This window comes from Capricornis sumatraensis, chromosome 8 (genome assembly GCF_032405125.1).
Source record: "Capricornis sumatraensis isolate serow.1 chromosome 8, serow.2, whole genome shotgun sequence".
Classification (NCBI taxonomy): domain Eukaryota; kingdom Metazoa; phylum Chordata; class Mammalia; order Artiodactyla; family Bovidae; genus Capricornis; species Capricornis sumatraensis.
The window spans coordinates 72,055,967-72,080,649 of record NC_091076.1 but is presented as its reverse complement, the minus strand read 5'-3'; the positions used below and the strand labels follow the sequence as shown (position 1 = coordinate 72,080,649).

The 24,683-nt window shown below is 44.0% G+C and overlaps 2 non-coding genes across 2 annotated transcripts; one reads left to right on the top strand and one right to left on the bottom strand.

Moving 5' to 3' along the window:
* Nucleotides 1-224: 224 nt before the first annotated feature.
* On the bottom strand, nt 225-331 carry LOC138084851 (U6 spliceosomal RNA). Its single transcript, XR_011145258.1, has one exon. It is a non-coding gene; the product is annotated as a U6 spliceosomal RNA (small nuclear RNA).
* Nucleotides 332-9,028: 8,697 nt separating this feature from the next.
* Nucleotides 9,029-9,135, top strand: LOC138084814 (U6 spliceosomal RNA). The gene has a single exon (XR_011145223.1). It is a non-coding gene; the product is annotated as a U6 spliceosomal RNA (small nuclear RNA).
* Nucleotides 9,136-24,683: the final 15,548 nt, after the last annotated feature.

Genomic DNA, 24,683 nt, shown 5'->3' with positions numbered 1-24,683 from the left:
TCAGGGTAGTAGAGGTGTTTATTGCTTTGGACAGGTCATTACTTATAGGTCTTTTCATTACATATTTAAACTATGTCATGAGTTTATAGGGCGATTTGAAGTTAATATTCAGGATGACAGAATTTTTACTTACTCTCAATGATCTCACTTTCTCTTTCTCCTTTTTCCTCCTCAATAAAGAGCCCTGTTCTCAATAATACTAATTTGATTAGTTTTTCATTCAACAACCCACGGGATTTGTCATGAATTTGCATCTCATCTGTGCCCAGGGACCATGCCAATCCTCACTGTAACATTCTAAATTTAGTATATGTGCTGCTAAAGTGAGAACAAACTTGATAATCATTTTTTGGAGGGGCACACCAGGTGGCTTGCAGGATCTTAGTTCCCTGATCAGGAACAAAACCCACATCCCCTGGAGTGGAAGTGCAGACTTTTAACCACTGGCCCGCCAGGGAAGTCCCCAAAATTCATGATCTTTACCAAACTGAAAGGAGAAAAATTGTATCTCATTCTAGTTTTATTCTGCATTTCTCTGGTGATTAATGAAGCTGAGTGTGTGTTTTTTTCATCACCAGCAAATCCCTGGTTTAAATCTCTTCCCAATTGTTGGTATTCTCCATGACAGCATTTCCAGAATTTCAGCCACTTGCTTATACAGTATGTTTTTTCCCCAATTAACAAATCACCCATGCTATTATTGACTGAATACATTTTTAGTTTCTGAGCCCCCACCCCAGTAGCCATATACAAACATCATGAACATGAACAGATTTGGTGTCTACTTATACACTTCCCTAACCCACATGAACATAAACACACTACTCTTAAAATTTAAAAAAAGTGGGTAGGTACTGAAATCTCACCTGTGGTTTGAGCCCCAAGCTTTGGAAATCACTATCCTAAAGGTTTTGACATTCTGTGATGGAAACGGGAGGAGAGACATTGGTCACGGTCCTATGCCCACATACCTTTCATGAGAAAGACCACGTTCTGAAAGAAGTGAGACCAAATGCCCACCCTCACTGGAGGCAGCTGCGCAATAGCAACAGTGTGTTTTACCATCTGATGCAGAAAAGAGAAGCTGGGACTTGATTTGCAACACTGTTGAGAGCCACCTGTTGGTCTTGGGGAAACCACCCCCATCCCCTCTGGCCCTTGGTTCCCCTATCTGTAAAATGCAGAAGTTGGAGGAAATGACTTGAAATCTCTTCCAGGTTTGAAGGCAAGGTATGTCAACCCCTTCCCTCTTCGTGCACTGAGAATTCCTAGTTTAGAAACGTTTGCTCCCACCTGAGTTCCTGGCTCAGGACTGGTGGTGGGTGGTTCCAGTCCCCGCCAGCAGGCCTCTCTCTTGTCACTGGCAGAGGACTAACACCTAAGCAGGTCACTGGCTCCTGAGCACAGGGAGGCCAAAGGGCAGCTAAAGAGTTAACATAGCCCCGTCCAGATCCCAGAGGTGCTGAGGTCAGGACAGCGCGGGCTGTGTGATCACCACCAGAGGGTGAGACTTGCCATCAGGTGGCAGATGGTTTCTGTGTTTCTAACACAGGAAGAAAGGAAAAGAGCGAAGGAGAAGATAATCAAAGATAATCAAAGCTGTTTCTCCAGGAGGTGGGGATGATGGGGCCGGAGGGTGATCTCCAGCCTTGAACACACAAGAATACACAGAGGTGAGCTTCTCTCACAGAGCAAAGGCTAAAAAACAAAACAAAAACCCACCCAAAACAAACCAAATAAAGTGCCTTGAGGTATTTCATTAGTCAGGGCACAGAATGGAGGCCCCTGGCCTCAGCCAACAAGGTATGTCTTGCTAAGAAAAACATCACCACCTGAGATTACCAGAACATTGCATGTCAATCATATTTCAGTTTTTAAAAGGGAAAGAAAAACAATACATTGTTCGGCGGCATGTGTGCCTCATGTTATCTGTAGAGGAAAAGCTGAGTTACCCGTGACGGTATCTTCTATGGGGATGATCATGCAGCTTAGAGGGGTGTAAACTGCACTCAGTCTGCAAGGACCATCACGGTGAGCTAGGTGGTTCGCACCATCTCTAAGAGCAACAGATGGACCCATGGGGTGGGTCGTTTTCTCAGATAGCTACAGATGCAGAGGAAGCCAAAGGTCGCTCTGGACCATGGGTCAGGTGACCTGTGTGGGGCATTAAGCTCAGCTCCAAACGGTCAGTGCTGTGGCTACCCAAGCATCCTGTGATCAACCAACGCACACAACCCTGACATAGATAATCTCTTCTACATGCCACGCCCACAGAAGATGCCGTTCTGTTCCAGAGGAAGTCTTATCTTCTCACCAGAACAGTGTCCAAGACCTACTGTCATATTTACTATTTTGTGTTGGTATTTAAAATCTCTGGTCACTTCCTTGGGGGGTGGGGTGGGGTGTGTGTGTTATCTAGAGAGACAATCTTCCTTTTGGGCCCCTTTCCTCAAGTACTGGGGAAAGGTTGAATCCTAGATCATGTTTGACTATTTTCCTGGGTGTTGTTTTCCTGCCATAGGTTATTCTCCTTTGAGACTGGCTGCCACCCTCGCATGTCCCCAGAGTCAGCGTGAAAGATTCAAGGGGCATCAGGAAGTTTCTTTATACCTTCCCAATAGCTCTCCTCCCTGCTGAGAAAATAGCTGAGGTTCCTTAAACTAGATCGGGCCTTACATTCTGCATCAGGAAGTTTATTCTGTAAAAAGCCAGACAGTAAATATTTTAGGTGTTGTGGGTCATACAGTCTCTGTTCTGACTACTCAACCCTCTGCTTAGGGCTAGAGAGCAGCCATAGATAACGGGCAAATGAATGAGCACAGTTGTGTTCCCATAAAGCTTTATGTACAAAAGCAGGAGCCAGACATGGGCTGCTGGCCAAAGGTTGCCCATCCTCTGTAAGTGTTTTATACTTACAGAGAAGGGGAGTGGGATGGGGTAGGGGGAGCTGATATTTATAGGGTATTGACCACACACTAGGCACTACACTTGCACCTTCATACATGGTAATATATACATATAGGTATTTTTTATTTTTTGGCCTTGACACATGGCATGTGGAATCTTAGTTCCTCAAAGATGGAGACTGTACCCCCTCCATTGGAAGCATGGAGTCCCAACCACCACTGACTGCCAGGGAAGGGCCATACATTGTATTTCATTTGGTTGTCACAAAAATCACAGTGTAGAGGGTATAACCAAGGTCCATATTTTGTAGCTGAGGAAACTGAGGCTTAGAGAGGTTAAATAACTTGACTGAGGTCGCTCAGCTGTTAGCAGGATCTGATATGGTATGTGATGTATGTGAGGTTCTGAGGCCTCTGTTCTTTCTGCAGAAACAAAGATGTGTAGAATGCTGGAGCTCACGAAATCCAACGTCCTCATTTTGTAGAGGAAGCGAGAATAATAGGGGGAAATCAGATCGAGACGAACTGTCTTCTTTCTTTAATTTATAAAAAAGAATGGCCCTATTGCTGTCACCTGGGGCATGGCAGCTCCTCCGCCCTACCCCCGAATAAGGAGTCTTCAGTAGGGACTCTCACTTCCTTGGGGCAGACACCAAACTTCCTCTTCACACACTTTCCATTCCCCCATCCTTATCCTCTGCTGAACATCCAGTAACACGTCATGGAGACAGCTAACAATTTTCTCTCACTGGAAGATCTGTATTTCTCGTAGCACTGATTATGGAGGCTTGAATTAGCTGGACAACTTTATGTTGCAAATAACATAAATTCCAACCCAAATTGGCTTAAAAAGTAAGTCATTTAACTGAACAAAAATTTACGTAACTGAACAGTTCGGAGATGGGACTAACTTCAGGTAGGATTTGATATAGGTTCAAACAATGTGCCCAGAACCCAACTTCTCTCTGCTGGTTTCTCAAGATCCTCAGTTTTAATCTTAGGCACGCTCTCTCTCATGGTAGCAAAATGGCTGCCAGGCATTCCTGAGGGTAATCCTTTTTTATTTGCATACTTCCCCCCACGACACAAAAGGATGTTCGTCCTTCCCTGAAACCCCAGCAAACATTTTCTTGCATCTTATTGGCTTGAGTTAACTACCCATTTTCCTGGATCATGGAACAAGCAAGAGAGTTCCAGAAAAACATCTATTTCTGCTTTATTGACTATGCCAATATGGGCTATAAAAATATATATATATATATATTACCATGTATGAAGGTGAAAGTATAGTGCCTAGTGTGTGGTAAATACCCTATAAATATCAGCTCCCCCTACCCCATCCCACTCCCCTTCTCTGTAAGTATAAAACACTTACAGAGGATGGGCAACCTTTGGCCAGCAGCCCATATTTGACTATGCCATATTTGACTGTGTGGATCACAATAAACTGTGGAAAATTCTGAAAGAGATGGGAATACCAGACCACCTGACCGGCCTCTTGAGAAATCTGTACGCGGGTCAGGAAGCAACAGTTAGAACTGGACATGGAACAACAGACTGGTTCAAAATAGGAAAAGGAGTATGTCAAGGTTGTATATTGTCACCCTGCTTATTTAACTTACATGCAGAGTACATCATGAGAAACGCTGGACTGGAAGAAACACAAGTTGGAATCAAGATTGCCGAGAGAAATATCAATAACCTCAGATATGCAGATGACACCACCCTTATGGCAGAAAGTGAAGAGGAACTAAAAAGCCTCTTGGTGAAAGTGAAAGTGGAGAGTGAAAAAGTTGGCTTAAAGTTCAACATTCAGAAAACGAAGATCATGGCATCCAGTCCCATCACGTCATGGGAAATAGATGGGGAAACAGTGTAAACAGTGTCAGACTTTATTTTGGGGGGCTCCAAAATCACTGCAGATGGTGACTGCAGCCATGAAATTAAAAGACGCTTACTCCTTGGAAGAAAAGTTATGACCAACCTAGATAGCATATTCAAAAGCAGAGACATTACTTTGCCGACTAAGGTCCGTCTAGTCAAGGCTATGGTTTTTCCTGTGGTCATGTATGGATGTGAGAGTTGAACTGTGAGGAAGGCTGAGTGCCAAAGAATTGATGCTTTTGAACTGTGGTGTTGGAGAAGACTCTTGAGAGTCCCTTGGACTGCAAGGAGATCCAACTAGTCCATTCTGAAGGAGATTAGCCCTGGGATTTCTTTGGAAGGAATGATGCTAAAGCTGAAACTCCAGTACTTTGGCCACCTCATGCGAAGAGTTGACTCATTGGAAAAGACTCTGATGCTGGAAGGGATTGGGGGCAGGAGGAGCAGGGGACGACAGAGGATGAGACGGCTGGATGGCATCACTGACTCGATGGACGTTGAGTCTGAGTGAACTCTGGGAGTTGGTGATGGACAGGGGGGCCTGATGTGCTGCGATTCATGGGGTCTCAAAGAGTCAGACACGACTGAGCGACTGAACTGAACTGAACTGAACTACCCATTTTAAACCAATCATTGAATCCAGGGGTCAGGACACTCTGTCTTAAGCTAAATCAGGATCCATCCCTGGAACTGAGAGGTGGGGTTAGTTGTACTTACACCACATGGTTGAGAACCAGAGAAGGGTTAATCTCCCTTGAGAAATTAGGGTGGTATTGACAGAAGAGAGTTGGCAAACAAAAAGGCTCTGGGTTAAGCTAAGGGTCCTCTAAGAGCTCTCCCATTTCCAAGGGTTCACTGCTTCACTCTTTCTCCTCCTCAGGCAGAGCAAGCTATTTTTGCATCAAGATCCCTCCCCGTCTTCCTGGAGACAAGGGTGAGCCTCTTCTGCCATCTTCCTGGCAACAAGCCACAATGCCAGTTGCACACAGGGTGAGCGTGCGGTGGCTGTGTTCCTAACGGACACTTCTTAGTGGCTGAGTGTTGGGCTTCTCAAGTGACCCACTCTAGGAGGGTTTTGAAGACTTTTTTTTTGACGTGGAGCATTTTAAAAATATATTTATTTTTATTTATTTGACCGTGCCGGGTCTTAATTGTGGCACATGGGATGTTTGACTTTTCATTGCCACATGCGAGATTTTTAGTTGTGGCCTATGGGATCTAGTTCCCTGACCAGGGATTGAACCCAGGACCCTGCATTGGGAGCGCTGAGTCTTAGCCACTGGACCACCAGGGAAGTCCTGATACGGACCACTTTAGAAGTCTTTATTGAACGTGTTACCATATTGCTTCTGAATGTAGGATCTTAGCTCTCCTTCCAGGGATTGAACCACTTCTCCTGCATTGGAAGGCAAAATCTTAACGGTTGGATCACCAGGGAAGTCCTTGTAGGAGCGTTTTGAAATGTTTTGAGCGGAGGAAGCAGCCTGGACAACAGCCACTCACACACTGTTCAGGATGAGTAGAAACAGATGCCAGAGAAGTGAGCAGGGCAGAGTGCTTATTTCACGATTCCAGGGATGCCTCGGCTCATTTTTAATGCTATTTAGGATGTCCCTGCCCAAAAGCTCTCTCAGAAGAGGTCAGAACACAATCAGCAAATCACTAAGCTTGCCAGCCTTTTTCAGAGTTCACAGTATCACAGCAAGTGATACATTAGGGCACCACAGGGCATCTTTGCTAAATGCCAAAAATCCCATGGTATTAAGAGGCACAGCTCAGGTTCCAATTTACCTGTAAGCAGGTAGAAGCTGAAGGCTCATCTGTGTTTCCATGGGGGAAGGGAGAGGAGGAGTGCCAGGCATCCTTTGAAATCCTGACAGCCCTGAGATGAAGACTGACCTGAAATATAAACACAGCCGCAGATCATTTGCAGGGGAAAAAGTGGGAGACGTCAAAGTTCGTGGCATTCAGTGGCCTCCAGTTCATTTTGGTTGTGATGTATTTATGTATAGCCCGTGCTTGGCTGTCTTATGTTGTTTGTATTTTAACTTCCTGATTTTCCTTTTAGTCAAGAGTTTTCACAACCAGTCCTTAATCTTTGAGGAGTGTTTCTCTAGTTAGCACAGGTGGTTAAAAGTCAAAACAAGGTTTTGTCTTTGTTTTCTCTCCCAGGTATATGTCCCCCCAAAAACTGATAGCAAGGGTATCAAACAAATATCAAACAGATACTTGTACGCCAGTGTTCATAGCAGTGTTATTCACAGTAGCTGCAAAGTGTGAAGAACCCAAATACCCATCAACTGATGAATGAGGAGCTGAAACGTGATTTATACAATGGAATATTATTCAGTCATAAAAGAATGAAATTCTGGTACATGCTACAATGTGGATTCTACAATTTCTCTCCCAGCTATATGTTCCCCCAAAAAACTGAAAGCAAGGATATCAAACAAATACCAAACAGATACTTGTATGCCAATGTTCATAGCAGCGTTATTCACAATAGCTGCAAAGTTGGAGGGGGAGCATCTTCTTTCCCTGAAGGTGAGCAGTTAATTCTACCAGCTGACAGCAGCAGTCTGACCATCTCTGGTGCTTTGGGTCTCAGCTCAGAGGCTGAGGTGAGAATTAGAAAGGGGAGCAAATTGTTCTGAAGCAGGACTGGAGAATGGATGTGACTTTCCCACACCATTGCCTCTGATGAATGATCACAAATAGAAAGGAGGAAAAGCCTGGGATTTAACTGCATTTTGAGAGCTTCCCTGGTGGCTCAGATGGTAAGAATCTGCCTGCAATGCAAGAGACCCGGGTTCGATTCCTGGGACAGGAAGATCCCCTGGAGAAGGGAACGGCAACCCACTCCAGTATTCTTGCCTGGAGAATTCCATGGACAGAGGAGCCTGGCAGGATACAGTCCATGGGGTTGCAAAGAGTCAAACTCAACTGAGTGACTAATACCCTAACACACACAACGTGGATGAACTTTCAAAATATTACCCTAAATGAGATAAACCAGACACAAAGGGACAAATACTATACAATTCCACTTCTAGGAGGTCCCTAGAGTAGTCAGGTTCATAGAGACAGAAGTAGAACAGTGGTTACCAGGGACAAGGAGGGAAGAGGAATTGTTAATGGGTACAGAGTTTCTATTTGGGAAGATGGGAAATTTCTGGAGATGGGTGGTGAAGATGGTTGCACAACATTTTGAATGTACATGATGCCACTGAATTATACACTTAAAAATGGTTAAAATGCAATGAAAAAAGTGGAAAACTCAAAAATGGCTAAAACGCAGACAAGACTATAATTCAAAAAGATATGTGCACCCCTGTGTTCATAGCGGCAATACTCACAGTAACCAAGATAGGGAAGTAACCTTAGTGTCCATCAACAGATGAATGGATGAAAAACATGTGGTGCATTCTATACAATGGAATACTGCTCAGCCACGATAAAGGATGGACCAATGCCATTTTCAGCAACATGGGTGCCACTAGAGATTATCATACTACGTGAAGTAAGTCAGGAAGAGAAAGACAAATACCATATGATCTCACTTGTATACGGAATCTAAAATATGATACAATTGAACCTGTCTATGAAACAGAATCAGGGACATAGAGAGCAGTCTATTGGTTGCCAAGGGGGAGGAGGTTGAGGGAGGGGTGGAGTGGAAGGCTGGAGTTAGCAGATGTAAGCTTTTATATATAGAATGGATGAACAACAAGGTCCTACTATATAGCAGAGAGAATAATATTCAGTGTTCTCTGATACACAGTAACTGGAAAGAAATATACAAAAGAATGTACATATATGTATAACTGAATCACTTTGCTGTACAGCAGTAATTAACACAACACTGTAAATCAACTATTCTTTGATTTAAAAATGATTGAAGTGGCTAATTTTATATTATGTATATTTTACACACAATTTAAAATGGTTTCTTAATCAAACTTAGAGATAAACATCTATGTTGGGGCCTGTTAGTTCTATTTTGTCTCATAAACCTCATCCGCCCCAACCCAAGCCCAGCTGGTGATTAGAAGTTAGTACCTTTGACCAGAAGAGAGATCGACTCGGGACAATCTCTTCTGGTTGCTGGGAAATAGAATCCATTTAATAGTGGGTTAGAACAGCAATAACACTGAAGCTTACACCTCAGTGTAAGCTAAATAAGGTGTAAGTAAACAAGGTACCCACACGGTTCAAACATCCAATAAAACAAAACACAGGTGCTCGCTTCGGCAGCACATATACTAAAATTGGAACGATACAGAGAAGATTAGCATGGCCCCTGCGCAAGGATGACACGCAAATTCATGAAGCGTTCCATATTTTTTATACAGAGTGAAGTAAGCCAGAAAGAAAAACACCAATACAGTATACTAACACATATATATGGAATTTAGAAAGATGGCAATGACGACCCTGTATGCAAGACAGGAAAAAAGACACAGCTGTGTATAACGGACTTTTGGACTCAGAGAGAGAGGGAGAGGGCGGGATGATTTGGGAGAATGGCATTCTATCATGTATACTATCATGTAAGAATTGAATCGCCAGTCTATGTCTGACGCAGGATACAGCATGCTTGGGGCTGGTGCATGGGGATGACCCACAGAGATGTTATGGGGAGGGAGGTGGGAGGGGGTTTCATGTTTGGGAACACATGTAAGAATTAAAGATTTTAAAAATTAATAAAAAAAAAAAAGGAGAAAAAAAAAAAAAACACAGGTAGTAAAAAGGCTCCCTCCCACCCTTTTCCCATCCATCCAGTGCCATGTCCTTCAATAGGTGAGTCCTGGTTTTAGTTATTTTTTTAACCATCTATGTGTATATATATATGCATACAAGCTACTATGAAAGTGTTAGTTGTTGGTCATGTTCGACTCTTTGTGACCCCATGGACTGTAGCCTGCCAGGTTCCTCTGTCCGTAGAATTCTGCAGGCAAGAATACTGGAGTCGGTAGCCATTCCCTTCTCCAGGGGATCTTCCCAACCCAGAGAGCAAACCTGGGTCTCCTGCATTGCAGGCAGATTCTTTACCATCTAAACCACCAGGAAAATCAAGCTACTATGGGTATACATTATTTCCCCCCCCCCTTTTTTTTAACCCAAAAGGTAGCACACTTCTCTGACCTTTTTGTTGTTGTTAGAATGTGTCTTGCTGAACTTTTCATAAAATATCAAATACATAAGGAGTTTCCTTAACTCTCTTTTTTATAGCTGTATAATACTCTAACACATGGCAAAAACATAATTTATTCCTTATTATTGAACATTTAGCTGTATCCATTCTTTTGCCATTACATAATTATAATGGATAGCCTGTATGAATATCATTTTGCACATGTGTAAGGATATCTGAAGGAAAAAAATTCTGTGATGACTAGATCAGAGGATATAAACATTTGTAATTTTGATAAATATTGACAAATTGCCCTTGATAGGGGAGTCAATTTACTTTCCTACTGGCAATGTGTGAGAATGGTTGTTTTTTGGCCTATGCAGTAATATCAAATTTATGGATTTTTACCAGCATAATGGGTGAAAAGTGAAATCTCAGTGTGATTTTAATTTGCATTTCTCATATGACTAGGGTTGAGCATCTTTTTATAATAAGAGCCATTTCTCTTTTCTTTTTTTTTTGTGGTCCATCTGTTTATATCTTTTGCCCATTTTTCTCTTGGGCTAGTAATCTTCTCTTCAAATAGTATGGAAATTAACTCTTTGCCTATAACTTGAGTTGAACATATTTTTCCTGGTTTATCATTTGTCATTTGACTTTACGTTTTGCCTTGCAATTTTTTTGCTGCAACCTGCTGCATTTGAAATCTTAGTTCCCTGACTAGGGATCAAACCCTCGAACCTGAGTCCCCTGCAGCGAAGCATAGAGTCTTGACTACTGGACTGCCAAGGAAGTCCCACAAAAATTTTTATGTAGCCAAATTTATCGATTTCTTTTTAGTGACTTTTGGATTTTGTGATATGAGATAGACCTTGCTTCCTTTGGAGTTACAAGAGAATCCTCTCATATTTTCTTCTATTACTGTCATGATTTCATTTTTCTTCCACTTCAAACTTTGATTTAATTGGAATTTATCCTCACATGTAATGTGAAGTCTGAATCCAATTTTGTTTTCCACTGACTACCCACTAGTTCCAATACTACATGTTAAAAAATCCATCTGTCCCCTCACTGCTTCCAGATTCTATTTGAATTAAATGCTATGGGATGGAGTGGTTTACCAGAGTCCCTATCCAAGGTGGATTCCGTCTTTTGAGCCCAATCACTAAGGGACTGCAAAAAAGCACATTTTAGACCTTTAGCAAATTTTCTGGAAAATGCAACCCCAAGTGCTATGCCCACCAATCTGCATTCCCAACCTCTCCCAGACCTCACTCAGTAATTGATCCTTATCTCATTAACCCTTTGATGCTTTAAAAAAATAATTTCATTATTCTTTGTCTAACCAAGATTTTTCCTTGTGGAAAGTTTTCTTCTAAATTACCTAGTCCACTACCACCAGAAGAGAAAGTTCTGGGTTACAAGGTAGAAGTCCATATATCAAACCACCCGTAAATACTTGGGATAAACTCCATGTGATATATTAATTTTAATATACTATATTCTTTTAATTAATACTGTAACTGAGCTTTTTGCATTAATATTAATTAATGAGTTGCACCTATATTTATATATTTAGTGAAATCTTCACTGGACTTGTGCTCATATTTCTAAAAATTTTGGAAATTTTTATTCTTTTTCAGTAACATGTAACATTTCAGTAACATGTAACAAAAGCCCTGGGATTATCTTCTCTTGAAAGGTTTGGTAGAATTCCCCTGTGAAACCATGTAGTACAGTGATTTTAATTGCAGTCATTGGGACCCTTGCTGGGGGGCTATGGAGGGAAGAAATGTAATCTACAATATAGACAGTATTTTATTCACACCAGTGCACACAGCTGGAGCTTCAGTAATTGTGTGATCTAAAAAAATTTAATTCTAGTAAATTTTCAATACCATGAAATTATAAAGATTAAATTTTTGTGTTTTTTTTTTCCTGTTTTGCTCCAAGAGTCAAAAAGCATATGTCTTTTCATTTACTTATTTCATGCTCTAGCTTTTTCAGAGATCAAAATATGTGCATTAAACCACTTCCCAAACATTTATTCCGCCTTTCTTGGCCATCAGAGCTGTAAAGATACATATAGTTGCTTCAGGCCATAACGATAACCCTTCCTCCAATACCCAAAGCTAATCTTCTATAACATTTGACATTTGCTCATCAGAAAACAATTCCTATTTCTGGGCTTCATATCTGTGCTGTTCTCCCCCAATGGGAGAGGGTTTCACCTCTTTGATTACTCCTAGAAGCAGAGTAAATTATGATCATTAAGAATAAAGATGAAAGCAAGATGGGGAGGTGGAACATTGAATCTACACGCTAAAGCAAAACCAGAATAAACAAACAAAACCTCAATAACAACACAAGCCCAGAAGCCCTTTAGGACAAAATGCTATTTACTAACGGGTTATTTTCTCCTCTCCCTTTCTGAGGGAAAATCACTCACAGAGACCTTGATGGACAGCCTTAAAGTGACCTCTGCAAGGTGGCCTGATTTCATAGGAGGTATGGGATTTAAAGGGTAATTTGGAGCTTCAGAGTAATAGGAGACTAACAGCATCTAACCTGGAATCTTGCCCTACCCCCACAACCCCGAGAAACAGTATGAGTAAAGTTCATGTCAAGATAAGAAGTGGCTGGAGTCTTTCCGGTGGTCCAGTGGTTGATACTCAACACTTCCACTGCAGGGGGTTCGCGTTCATCCCTGCATGGGGAATTAAGATCCCCAAAGCTGCTAGGCACAGCCAAAATTTTTCTTTCTTTTTTTTTTTTTAAAGAAGTGGTTGAATTTCAAAGGATGTTGTCACCTCCAACAGGTTTGTACCCTTATGATGTGGCTGCCGTGATCTTCCTGGCTAAATGAAGTTATTTAGCCACTAACTAAGGGAACCTAGAAATTCTAGTTGCCAAGATGTGTGTCTGTCTCTGTTTCCAGATTATAATCTCCTTGGTGACAGGAAATTATATATTTCAATCTCTGATTCCTCAGCGCCTGGCACAGAGTGCCTACTCAGTACACGAAAGTAAGAAAGAATGAAAAGAACAGTTTCCACTAATTAATTCATTCATTCATTATGTATCATGTACCCGTGTTAGCCCTGTGCTAAATGTGGATAACAGATCAGAGGACAATCCTGGTCTCTGTTCTAATGCGATTTGTGACCCAATAGTACAAAGATGTCCAAGCACCACAGGAAATCGGAGGAGGGACAGTGGCTGTGGGCTCACCCCACACACTAGAGAGGCTTCCCATCTGCTCTCTGTAGGACCTGCAAAGCACACAGCAGAGGAGTCTTGAGGCAAACGGTTCAGATTCTGGGGGGCGGGGGCTCTTGCTGCCTTAGCCCCCAGTGCAGTAGGTGGTGATGCTCTCCTTGGTTGTGAAAAGATGAAGAAAACCAGGGCGCTCACCTTGACAGCCGCTCCCGGCCCGAGGCCCAACGCGCCAAGATCGTAAACTACATCCTTGCTCTTACCAGAGAAGGAAAACTGACACAGAGACGGGAAGAAAAGCACACAGTTGGTGCAGATGGTGGGGGTGTGGTTTCCCTAGAGATGGAGGGGCAAGCTCTAAATCAGGCAGTGGCGCGCCCTCTGCTGGATCCAAGATCATTCTGCAACTAGCGGAGCAAGGGCAAACCCAGGGGAGAGAAAGGTTGCAAAGTTGAAACAAGGAATAAGGAAATTTCCTCGTTCCTCCCAAATGCTGAAACCAAGTAGCCAAGGGGAAATATCTACCAATGCTGATCAAGGGCCCCCCATCCTCCCTATCTTCCACGGGAATCAGGAATGGGTTGTTGTTCTGTCGCTCAGTTGTGTCGGACTCTTTGTGACCAGTGTGAACAAAACTGCCTCTGTAACCAGGGGCTTGGCTAACCACTCTTCCGTCAAACTCACTACCCCATTAACGCCTCAATTGCCATCTTGGGCTCAACCTAGGGGAAAACATATGAGTGACTGTAAAACATCTTCCCGCTCTCTTTTTCTGCAAATACAAGGACCCTGGGCAGGATAATAATGACAGATAGCATCACTTGTAAGGTCCATGTATCTAGCTTACTGGCATCTCCCGTCACTCCTCCTCCAAAAGCATATAATTTGAGGATTTTCTTTAAAAAAAACTTAACCGCCCCCAACTAATCTTTACCAAACTGGCGACAATTATAAATTCCAAACAAAAACGTAGAGGCATGTGAGTTTCTCTTAGGCTTTTCATTTCAATAGAGCTGCTAATTAAAAGCTATAATTTAACAAATAATGATCTAACTATCTCACTTTGAAATCAAACCAAAAAAAAAACCTATCACTAAAACGCTGGACTAGATAGAGATAATGAATCCAGGCACAATTCAGATTCCTGCTGGGCCCATCCTGGCCCCCTTCCAGCAACGGGCCTGATGCCTTTGATTAGCGGCAATAGTTTTCCAAACCATTTGGAGCAAACTCGCCATGGGGAGGATAAGTGAGCAATTTGTGAGGCTAAGTGTTTTTTTGGCCCCACTCCCACTGCTGATGGAGCAGGATGAATATTTATCCCTTCTTTGCCCTCATTCATTGTCACTTGGTCAATTTCATTTTCTCCTTGGCCCCTCTTTGGCCCCTGGGGAAGGATGTTGTTCCTGAAGTGACAAGCAGGAAGGAGATGCCAACAGGAAAACTGAGGGACGCAACCAGATGATGCTCACTGCATTCAGCATCCTAAGTGGTTAATAAAATAATAAATGGCGAGAGCAAGATTGCGTCCCATCTACCACGCCCCCTCCCTTAGCTGGGAATTGGGCATCTGTGCCAGGCTATGAATAGCTCCATGTTCTGGAACCTCCCCTGCAGCCCAAGCTTGCACCAAGTGGCTCATGCCCAGTGTGTGCCACCCAGTGGCTCTGCTGGAGCGCTCCTTCTCTGAGGCAGAAAAACCTCACACACAGGCCCCTCTGTGAAGTCCTGGGAGGGGAGAGAACTGGATACCTCTGAGCAGGCATCAGGGAGTAGCAGAGGGCTCCCCATGGAACCACGGCACTGGGTGAGACCCCAGGAGAAGACAGCTCAGGCAGTGTGGATCTGTCTGTAGGTACGGGGAGGAAGGGGCTGCCAGGAGCGTGCTTGCCACACTCCCACCTGCAGGACGTGGGGTTGGGCTGTTGCATCCCCAGAAACCGCCTGCTTTGAAACCTTAGACCCTCATGCCCGCTGTCTTGAGTCCCATCCTTGTCCGTTAGCTCCCTCTCCCCATCATTCTACCTGTAGCTGTTCTTCTGCCTCAAACAGACATGATAACAGTCAAAATCATCAGCACCACCATCATCATCACTGACATCCTCAGTGCTACTACATAGAGTGCTTACAACACGCCCAGCACTTTGCTAGAGAGTGTATGTGGATTGATTCCATGAATCCTTTCAACAACCCTAAACCAATAATAATAGAGTTTTAAATCGCTTTTCCCTCATTTTCTTCCAGGCTCTTCCTGGATTCTTTTGCTTTCCCAACCAACTGTATCGCACAGTCAAATAGTTCTGAGTGCCCAGTACCCCCAGAGTCCTCCTCCAAGGAAAGTGGTTATTTTGGGGAGTATTCTTGTTTCCTCTCGTGTCATATGACTGGACTATTCTTCTGGTGCCAGTGGTTTGGCCTGGGGATGGAGTCTGAGCACAAAGTGGCTATGGATAGGCTGGACATAAAAATGACCGACCAGCCATGATATGGGTCTGTGAGAGTCTGTCCAATAGGGATGCTCCGCACCAGATAACAACAACATCACCCAATCAGATTTCCTCTGGAGGGATGGCTATGAGATGCTCAATGGGACAATGGAAGGCGACTTCCTCAGAGATGACAAGAGGACAAAGGATAGCCGTGATAACTGTATGTACTTGGATGTATGATTATCAAGTGCCAGGTGCTCTGCTGAACGCTTCTCAAATTTTATCTTATTTATTTTTCAGCAGTCTTGCAACATAGATACGGTTAGCACTTCACTTTAGAGATGAGAAAACGGAGGCTTAGACAAGTTCGTCCATTTGCCAGAGCTTACACAGCCATGGAAGTGAGGAGATCCAAACCCAGCCAGTGAGACTGAAGATACTAGTCTATTTTTTTTTAATAATAAAAAAACTAAGTTTTAAAAAGATAACAGTTGGTTGCCAGGGGTAAGGGATGGGGGAAAGAAGGATGAATAGGGAGAGCACAGAGGGTTTTAAGGGCATCTCTGTATGATACCATGATGGTGGGTACATGTCATCATACATTTATTCAAACCCATAGAATGGAAAAAGCCAAGGAAGAATCCTAATGGAAACTGCGGACTTTGGGCAGGAGTGATGTGTCTGTGTTGGTTCATCCATTGCAACAAACGCACCACTGTGATAGGGCATGTGGATAATGGCGGGGGCTGTGCATGTGTGGAGGCAAGCGCGTATGAGGAATCTCTGTCCCTTCTGCTCAATGCTGCTGTGACTCCAAACTGCTCTAAAAAATAAAGTCTGTTTTAAAAAGATAATGGAAGCTACCATTGTGATAGTTTCAGGTGAACAGCAAAGGGATTCAGCCATACGTATACAAGAATGCATCCTCATGGAACTCTGCTCAGTGTTATGTGACAGCCTGAATGGGAAGGGATGTTGGGGGAGAATGGATTCCTGTATATGGATGGCTGAGTCCCTTCACTGTTCACCTGAAACTCTCACAACACTGTTAATCAGCTATACCCCAATACCAAAGTTAAAAAAGATAATAGAATCACATGGTGCAATTATTATTATTTTTTTTAAGTATGAACAAGGGCTTCCCTGGTAGCTCAGTGGTAAAGAATCTGCCTGCCAATGCAAGAGGCACAGGTTTGATCCCTGATCTGGGAAGATCCCACATGCCGCAGAGCAACTAAGCCCATGCACCACAACTACTGAGCCCGTGCTCTAGAGCCCGGGAGCCACAACTACTGCAGCCTGCATGCCCCAGAGCCTGTGCTCCGCAACAAGGGACGCCACCTGGGTGAGAAGCCTGCACACCTCAACTCGAGAGCAGCCCCAACTAGAGAAAAGCCCGAGGAGCAATGAAGACCAAGCACAGCCATAATACATGAATTTAAAGCAAAAGCATGAACAAGTGTTCCATAAAGGGATTATTTCCCACCTCTGTTCTCCAACCTTCCAGTTCTGCTCCACTCCAGTCTCTGAAACCACTATTATTAATTTCTCATTTATCCTTCAAGAATTTCTTTATGCAAATACATGTCCATATATTTATATATAAGTACATATTCTTTATCGATTGCTTTTCTTCTTCGTTAGCGAGTTCCATTCGTTTTTTGGTTGTGGCTTTTTCTGAAAGTTTTATTACTTTTTGGCCACACCTCGTGACATGCAGAATCTTCAGTCTCCAGCCAGGGATCAAACCCGCGCCCCCTGCAGTGGAAGGTAGAGTCTTTAACCACTGGACTGCTGGGAAAATCGCTCCTTCCTGGCATCTTGAAACACCTCATAATCCAGCCAGGACCCAGTGGCTGATCATCTTACTTGACTTCTCTTGAGCCTTTGGCTCACGACTGTGGCTGCATTCTTGAAATGTGTCACTCACTGTTACGCTTCCCACATCTCTGACCTCCGTCTTCAGCTTCCTTTGAGGACTTCTCTTTATCACCCACTACTTTCACAGCCTTAATGACTCACCACTGCTCTCGACACGTTTCCCCTGGGCACTGTGATCCGCTGGCATCAACCTGGCGTTAACAGCCACCAGCATCTGCTGCTGACTCTCCATCTGTATCTCCACGCTCACCTCTCCCTCGGGCTTCGCGCTTCTAGAACCCTCTGCCTGTTGTGAATATCTCCACACGGATGTCCCACGATCACCCCAAAGACAGAGAGCATTAGTCGCTCAATCAGGTCTGACTCTTTGAAACCTCACGGACTGTAGCCTGCTATGCTCCTATGTCCATGGGATTTCCCTGGCAAGAATAGTGGAGTGGGTAGCCATTTCCTTCTCCAGGGAATCTTCCCGACCCAGGGATCGAACCCTGGTCTCCTGCATTGCAGGCAGATTCTTTACTGATGGAACCACCAGGGACGAGAGAGAGAGAGAAATCTCTAATTCTGCACCCAACTTTGATGTGTGGGCCTTTCCCACACACCAAGAAATTATCTGACACTAGCTGGATTATGGTACCATATATTTGGAGGCAGCATCAGATCCCACAGGATAAGAGCTCAGTTCCATAAGACTGACCCCCTCCCCAACTTCAGATGCCAATCAAAAGTCTAGGTTGTCAACTGTGCTTCTGACTGACTGGCTAGAGACTGGAGGTTTCAGTGAGCCTCCTGGGGTTCAACTAATTTGCTAGATCTGTTCACGGAACACTGAAACATTTTACTTGCGGTCTGTGTGTGTGTGTGTGTGCGCGCGCACGCTGCGCTATATTCAGTCATGTCTGACTCTTTGCAGCCCCATGAACTGGAGACTGCCAAGCTCCTCTATCCATGGGACTCTCCAGGCAAGATTATGGAGTGAGTTGCTGTGCCCTCCTCCAGGGGCTCTCCCCAACTCAGGGATCGAACCCACGTCTTGCATCTCCTGCACTGGGAGGCAAATTCTTTACCACTGAGCCACCTGGGAAGCCTTTTACTTACTATATTACTGGCTTATTATCTATAACTCAGGAACAGCCAGGAGAAAGATATGCACAGGGGAAGGTATGGGCAGAAGGCATGGAGTGCCACTCTCTCCAAATCTCGAGTCCACCAACCTGGAAGCTCTCTGAACCCAGTCATTTGGAGTTTGATGGTGTCATTCTAGACATATGATTCATTAAACCATTGGTCACTGGCAATCCATTCAACTTCAGCCCCTCCCCCCTTCCCAGAGGTCAGGGGATTAGCAGTAAAAATTCCAGTACTCTAATCACATGGTTGGTTCTCCCAGCAACCAGCCCCCTATCCTTACATACAGTCCAATAGTCATCTCATTAATACATCGAAAGGAATTTATCACTTAGGAAATTCCAAGTGTTTTTAGAGCTGTGTGCCAGAAATGGGGATGAACACCAAGTACATGCTTCTTATTATAAGTCACAATATCACAGGGACTTCCCAGGAGGTCCATTAATTAAGACTTCACCTTCCAATGCAGGGTGTGCAGTTCGATCCCTGGTTAGAGAGCTAAGATCCCACATGCCGTGGGGGCCAAGAAACCAAAACATGAAACAGAAGTAATATTACGACAAAATTCTTTTAAAAAATCAAAATATCATAAACTCGTATTGGTTCTGTTTTGTTGGGGGACCCTTGACGGGGGAGCCCGGTGGGCTGCTGTCTATGGGGTGGCACAGAGTCGGACATGACTGAAGTGACTTAGCAGCAGCAGCAGCAGCAGCAGCAGCAACGACTAGAAGGCATCTCCCTGGGTCTTATTTTCTTAATCAAGTTCTTATTTGATCTAGGTGACAGATTCCCTTAAAGAAAGAAGGAAAAGAAAAAAGAAAAAAAAAACAGGAAACTATCCATTTTTCACACCTATGAATTCACCAGTTTCTAGCAGGAACCAGAGCAAAAGTTTGTAATGCTTGGGGATTCCAGCAACTATTTTCACTATATTGTATCTTCAAGTGAGAGAAAGGGTATCTTGATAGCATTTGATTTTACTTTCTTTTATGGTGATGCCTTTTTTCTTTTATTTACATATTTTAAATAAAAATTGCAAATATTTAAGGGGTCCAACTCGATGAGTTGGTGGCTCAGACGGTAAAGAATCTGCCTGCAATGCAGGAGACCTGGGTTTGATCCCTGGGCTGGGAAGATTTCTGGAGAAGGGGATGGCTACCCACTCCAGTATTCTTGCCTAGAGAATTCCATAGAGAGAGGAGCCTGGAGGGCTACCGTCCATGGGTCACAAAGAGTCGGACACCACTGAGCAACTGACACACAGACACACACAATGCAGTTAATACGGAGCTATTAATAATACGGAGCTATTAATAATACGGAGTTAATAACGTATCGATATTGGTTCATTAATTATAACAAATGTACTATGTAAGAGGTTAATAATTAAGGAAACAGTGCAAAGTATATGAGAACTCTGTATTAGGCTGAAATTTTCTGTAAATCTAAACTCATTTTTAAAGAAAAAAATACTGAAGAGAGAAGCCAAGTCTAGGTTTTGTAAGAGACTGGAGGGGAAGGGGCTCCCCGCCTGGCGGGGAACCAGCTTCAGAAAGCAGGAGGAAGGAGGCACACGCGGGTACAGACAGATACTTCTGTGGGTGGTGGGCAGGAAGTTGAGAGTTCACATCCAGTGGTCTCAATGTTTCCTTTATGATGCAGAAGGTGAGGGTGGATTACCAGGTGAGAGAGGGCCTACGGAAAAAGGTAGCAAGTGGTGAAACTTTGGCGAAGCCCTGAGAGGAGTGCAGGAGGAAGCCGACCAGGGACAGAAAGCAGTTTCTTCTTACTTCCCAGATTTGTGTTGCAGCCAAAGGCAAAGCCTTGGGCCTCAGGCCTAGAGGCCTCGCTTGATCGTCTCCTTGGAGTTCCACTACGTGACCAGCAGAGGGCGCCCAAACACCACCAACGTCCCCCCGCCCCCATCTCCCAGTTTTCTCTCTTCAAAGTTTCTTTGATTCCAGGAGTAAAACATTCTTTTTTGAGCCAGTCATATTTGAAGGACAATAAACTCTTTGATATAGCCCAAAGGAACACCTTTGAAGAAAAAGAATTTAGGGACTTCCCTGGTGGTCCAGTGGTTAAGACTCCGCACTTCTACTGAAGGGAGCGTTGACTGGGGAACTAAGCTCCTGCACACCTCGCGGCAGGGCCATTAAAAAAATTAATAATAAACTAAGTAAAAGAATTTAGTTCTGCAGCTAAGAGCTAATTTATTTGCCTCCTCCCTCAAGGAAGCATTGGCAAGACGGAGTACACGGCCGCCATTACTGTCCAATGAATGGTGATTCAAGTGCTGTCTCACGCACAGATCAGCTCTGAGGTAGCTGTTATTATCATCCCATCTACAGAGGAATAAATGGAGTCTCAGAGAAGTTAAGGAGGTTACCTGAAGTTCCTTCCTACTGAGCTGAAGCCATATTCCCACCTGGTTTCAATTAACAATCAACCCGTTAGTAATTATTCAGCAGGTCTGTTTGCTGGAAAGCTTGCCCTGGGAGACGTGAGGAGAGGATCTTCTGTCAATAAATTTGGCAAAGCTGAAAACTATTTCCATTTCTGTATTAGCACACTGGAGAATCCCAGGAGTCAGCAAAGAAACCTGCCTGGTTTTGTCCAAATCCATCATTTTCCAAATGTGTTTATCCAGAGAATGTTTGTTGCACCCACAGAACAAACTCTGTGAACCGCCATCATGGCCGGGAGGCAAGTGACCATATTTGCCTGGAAATGGCACCTTGAGTGGAGGGGGTACTGAGTGGAGAAGGGAGGCATGAAAGGTGGGTAGACTGAGGCAAGAAGGCCAGTAAGAGCAGTGCAGGGACTCTTCTACCATGAGGCTTGGACAGAGGCCGTGAGGGTGAAGAGGAGCGGAAACACTGGACGGGGACCTGGGATGCAAAGGTGACAAGCTGGACCACTGGATTGTGAGTATATGGGAGTGTGGTGGACAGCGAGTGGGGGAGATGCGTTGGACAGTCCCTGGAGGTTTAGCTGGAGCAACTAGGAGAATGATATTTGTGTGTGTTTTTTTTTGTGTTAGTTGTTTAGTCAATCTCCACCTCTTTGAAACCCCATGGACTGTAGCCCACCAGGCTCCTCTGTCCATGGGATTTTCCAGGCAAGAGTACTGGAGTGGGGAGCCATTCCCTTCTCTCGGGGATCTCTCCCATACTGTGGGCAGATTCTTTACCATCTGAGCCACCAGGGAAGCCCAGGTGAATGATGGTTTTGTTCAATCCACCAAGATGGGGAGCCAGAGAGAAGAGTTTTGACCTGACCTCCTAGGAGTCGCTAAACCTCTGGGAGGCTCTGTTTCCACATCTATGAACTGGGCATGAAACCAGTCATGCAAAAGGCTGTCCTGAAGCTAAGGGAGGCTTCTGCAGTGCCCAGAGAATGTCTGCCCCCTCTCCTCACTTCCCTGACCCAACCTAAGCAGGTGGCTCTTTCCTTTATGGGGGAGGGACAGAGCTGAATTGGAGGAAAATTTTTATATCAACCCACAAGAAGTAATAGGGATGGAATTTAAGAAAAAACCCTGAAGCTTTGTAGTCAGGGCAAATGAAGTCTGAGATTTCATCTTCTCATCTGAAAAACGGTGACAGATACCACAAGCTGCAGGATGTCAAGAGCCAGTGGGCCCATGGATTGCCCAGCTCAGAAAGACCAGACAGATCTGGCCCAGGGAGAACGGGTGAAGGAGGAGCCAGGACCTGGGGCCCCTGAGCCGGAATTGTGGCAGGACGCGTGTGGCCACCCCGCTGAATGTAGGCAGGTGACCACTGGGTCCCCTCTCTCTGCGTCCCGCCCTCCTCACAGTCCCAGCTCTGGGTCATAGCCCATAAATCTCCTTCACACAGAGCTCTGTAAATCAAGGATGTGTAGGAGACCCCCCAGCTGCCTGCATTCTCCCTCCTGCTTTTGGAGAGAATAAAGCAGGAAGGCCCTAGGAAGGGGTGGGGTGTGACTACCCCAGACCCGCCCACCTCGGCTTGTTAATTACAGACCCAGGGTCTGCAGAGCCTGATTTATAGTTGGGGCTGGGAAAGTCTAGAAGAGCCTGGAGGGGCAGAGGTGATGGGGTTGGCTGGGGGGGTGGTGTGTGTGGGGTAGCACCGGAGACCAGAGAGGATCCCAAATTCAGAGGGCCTTGTTGAAATGACAAAATTAATAGTACTAAATGAATACATTTACAAATAAATAAAATATAAGCATAATAGCAATAGCTAACATTGATTGAGAGACTGTGTGCCAAGCTGGCTAAACACTTTATTAATTCATTCATCAAATATTTATTGAGCACCTATTCGGTGCCAGGAATCTGGCATATATTATCTAATGAACTTCCCCAAACAGCCCTGCCAGTTAGTCATTCTGGTTCCCATTTTGCAGACGTTGCAATCCAAGCAAGAAGCGATTAAGTGACTGGTCCAGGGTTAGTAGGCGATTGAGTAGCAGATCCAGGATTCATACCCCTGGCTATCTGTCCCCCGAGCTTAAACTTTTAGGCGTAGGTTATCCTGCCTCTTTGCTACCACTTGATTCACTGTCGTCCTGTGTGACCTTGGGCAAACGCCTTTGCCTGGCTGACAAAAGAGTTCTTATTGGCAAAAGAGGCATCTTGTCCTGCCCACAGCAGAAATTAGGAGGCTCAAATTAAACTGAAGCATATGGAGATGCTTTTTTAAAATGATCTGTAGAATATGGAGAAGGAAATGGCAACACACTGCAGTATTCTTGCCTGGGAAATGCCATGGACAGAGGAGCCTGGTGGGCTGCAGTCCACGGGGTTGCCGAAGAGTCGGATATGACTGACTAAACAACAACTGGGCATTGAACTAATTTACATATATAAATCCCTTTAGAATTCTAGGAATTACTTAAAAAAAAAAACTATGAGTAAACATTTGTACTCAAAATTGTTTTTATACATGCAACAAAATTAACTGTAAAGCAAAAGTGAGAAGAATAGATGTGAAGGAGAAAGAATGTCCTATGTGTGATTAAAGAACCATAAGAAGAGAAAAAAGGAAGTGCAACAGAAGCAATATCTGAAAAGACAAAAGTGAAGAAATTTGCCAATCTGAGAAGTAACAAACCACAAATCTGAGAAGCCCAACAAATCCTAGAATATAGATATACATATATATTTTTTAAACCCACACACTTCAATGTGTCATAGTGATATATCAGAAACTAAAAACAGTGAAAAGATTTCAAAACCAATCTGGGAAAAAAATACCTTCAAAGGAACAACTGTTATTCTGAAGCTGACATCTCATCCACAGCAATGGAAGTAGGAAGACAACATCATATTTTCAAAGTGATTGAAAAAGAACAGGGACCCCCCATGGTGGTCCAGTGGCTAAGACTCCGTGCTCCCAATGCAGGGAGCACAGGTTCGATCCCTGGTCTGGGAACTAGATCCCACAGGTCTCAACTAAGAGTTTGCATGCTGCAGCTAAAGATCCTGCATTCTGCACCAAAAATCAAAGAACCCAAGTGCCCCAACTAAGACCTGGTGCAGCTAAATAAGTAAATATTTAAAATAATAATAATAATAATAATGATAAAGTAGAACTGACCAGACTTATATAGGAGAAATAAAGGTGAGAAAGTCATTACTAGTGGGCTTTCACTGGAGGAAATTCTACAAGATATAACTCAGGCAGGAAAAAAAAGAAGATTCCACATGGAATGTCTGAGATGCAGAGCAAAGAAATGAGTAAATATATGAGCACATTTAAATGAACACTGATTGTATTTTTAAAAGATCTGTAAAATGCTGTATGAAAAGTGTACTAGTGAAGATGATATTAGATGCTGAGGGCAATAAATCCCCTAACTCAAAGGCTTAAACATGAAAGTTTCTCACTCATGTAGTCATTCAGGTGAGTGTTCCTGGTCAGGCAGTTTTTTGGGGAAGTTTTCCTCCAGGCAGAATGAAGGACCTGGCTCCTTCTCCTCTTCAACTCTGCAATCTTTAGCTTGTGGCTCCCACGGCTGCCCTCAGGTCTTTGAGCCAGGAGAAAAGGGAAGGAGTGTAGGGGCTGCACATGGGAAGTTACTATGGACAGGCTGGGAGTGACACACACCACTTTT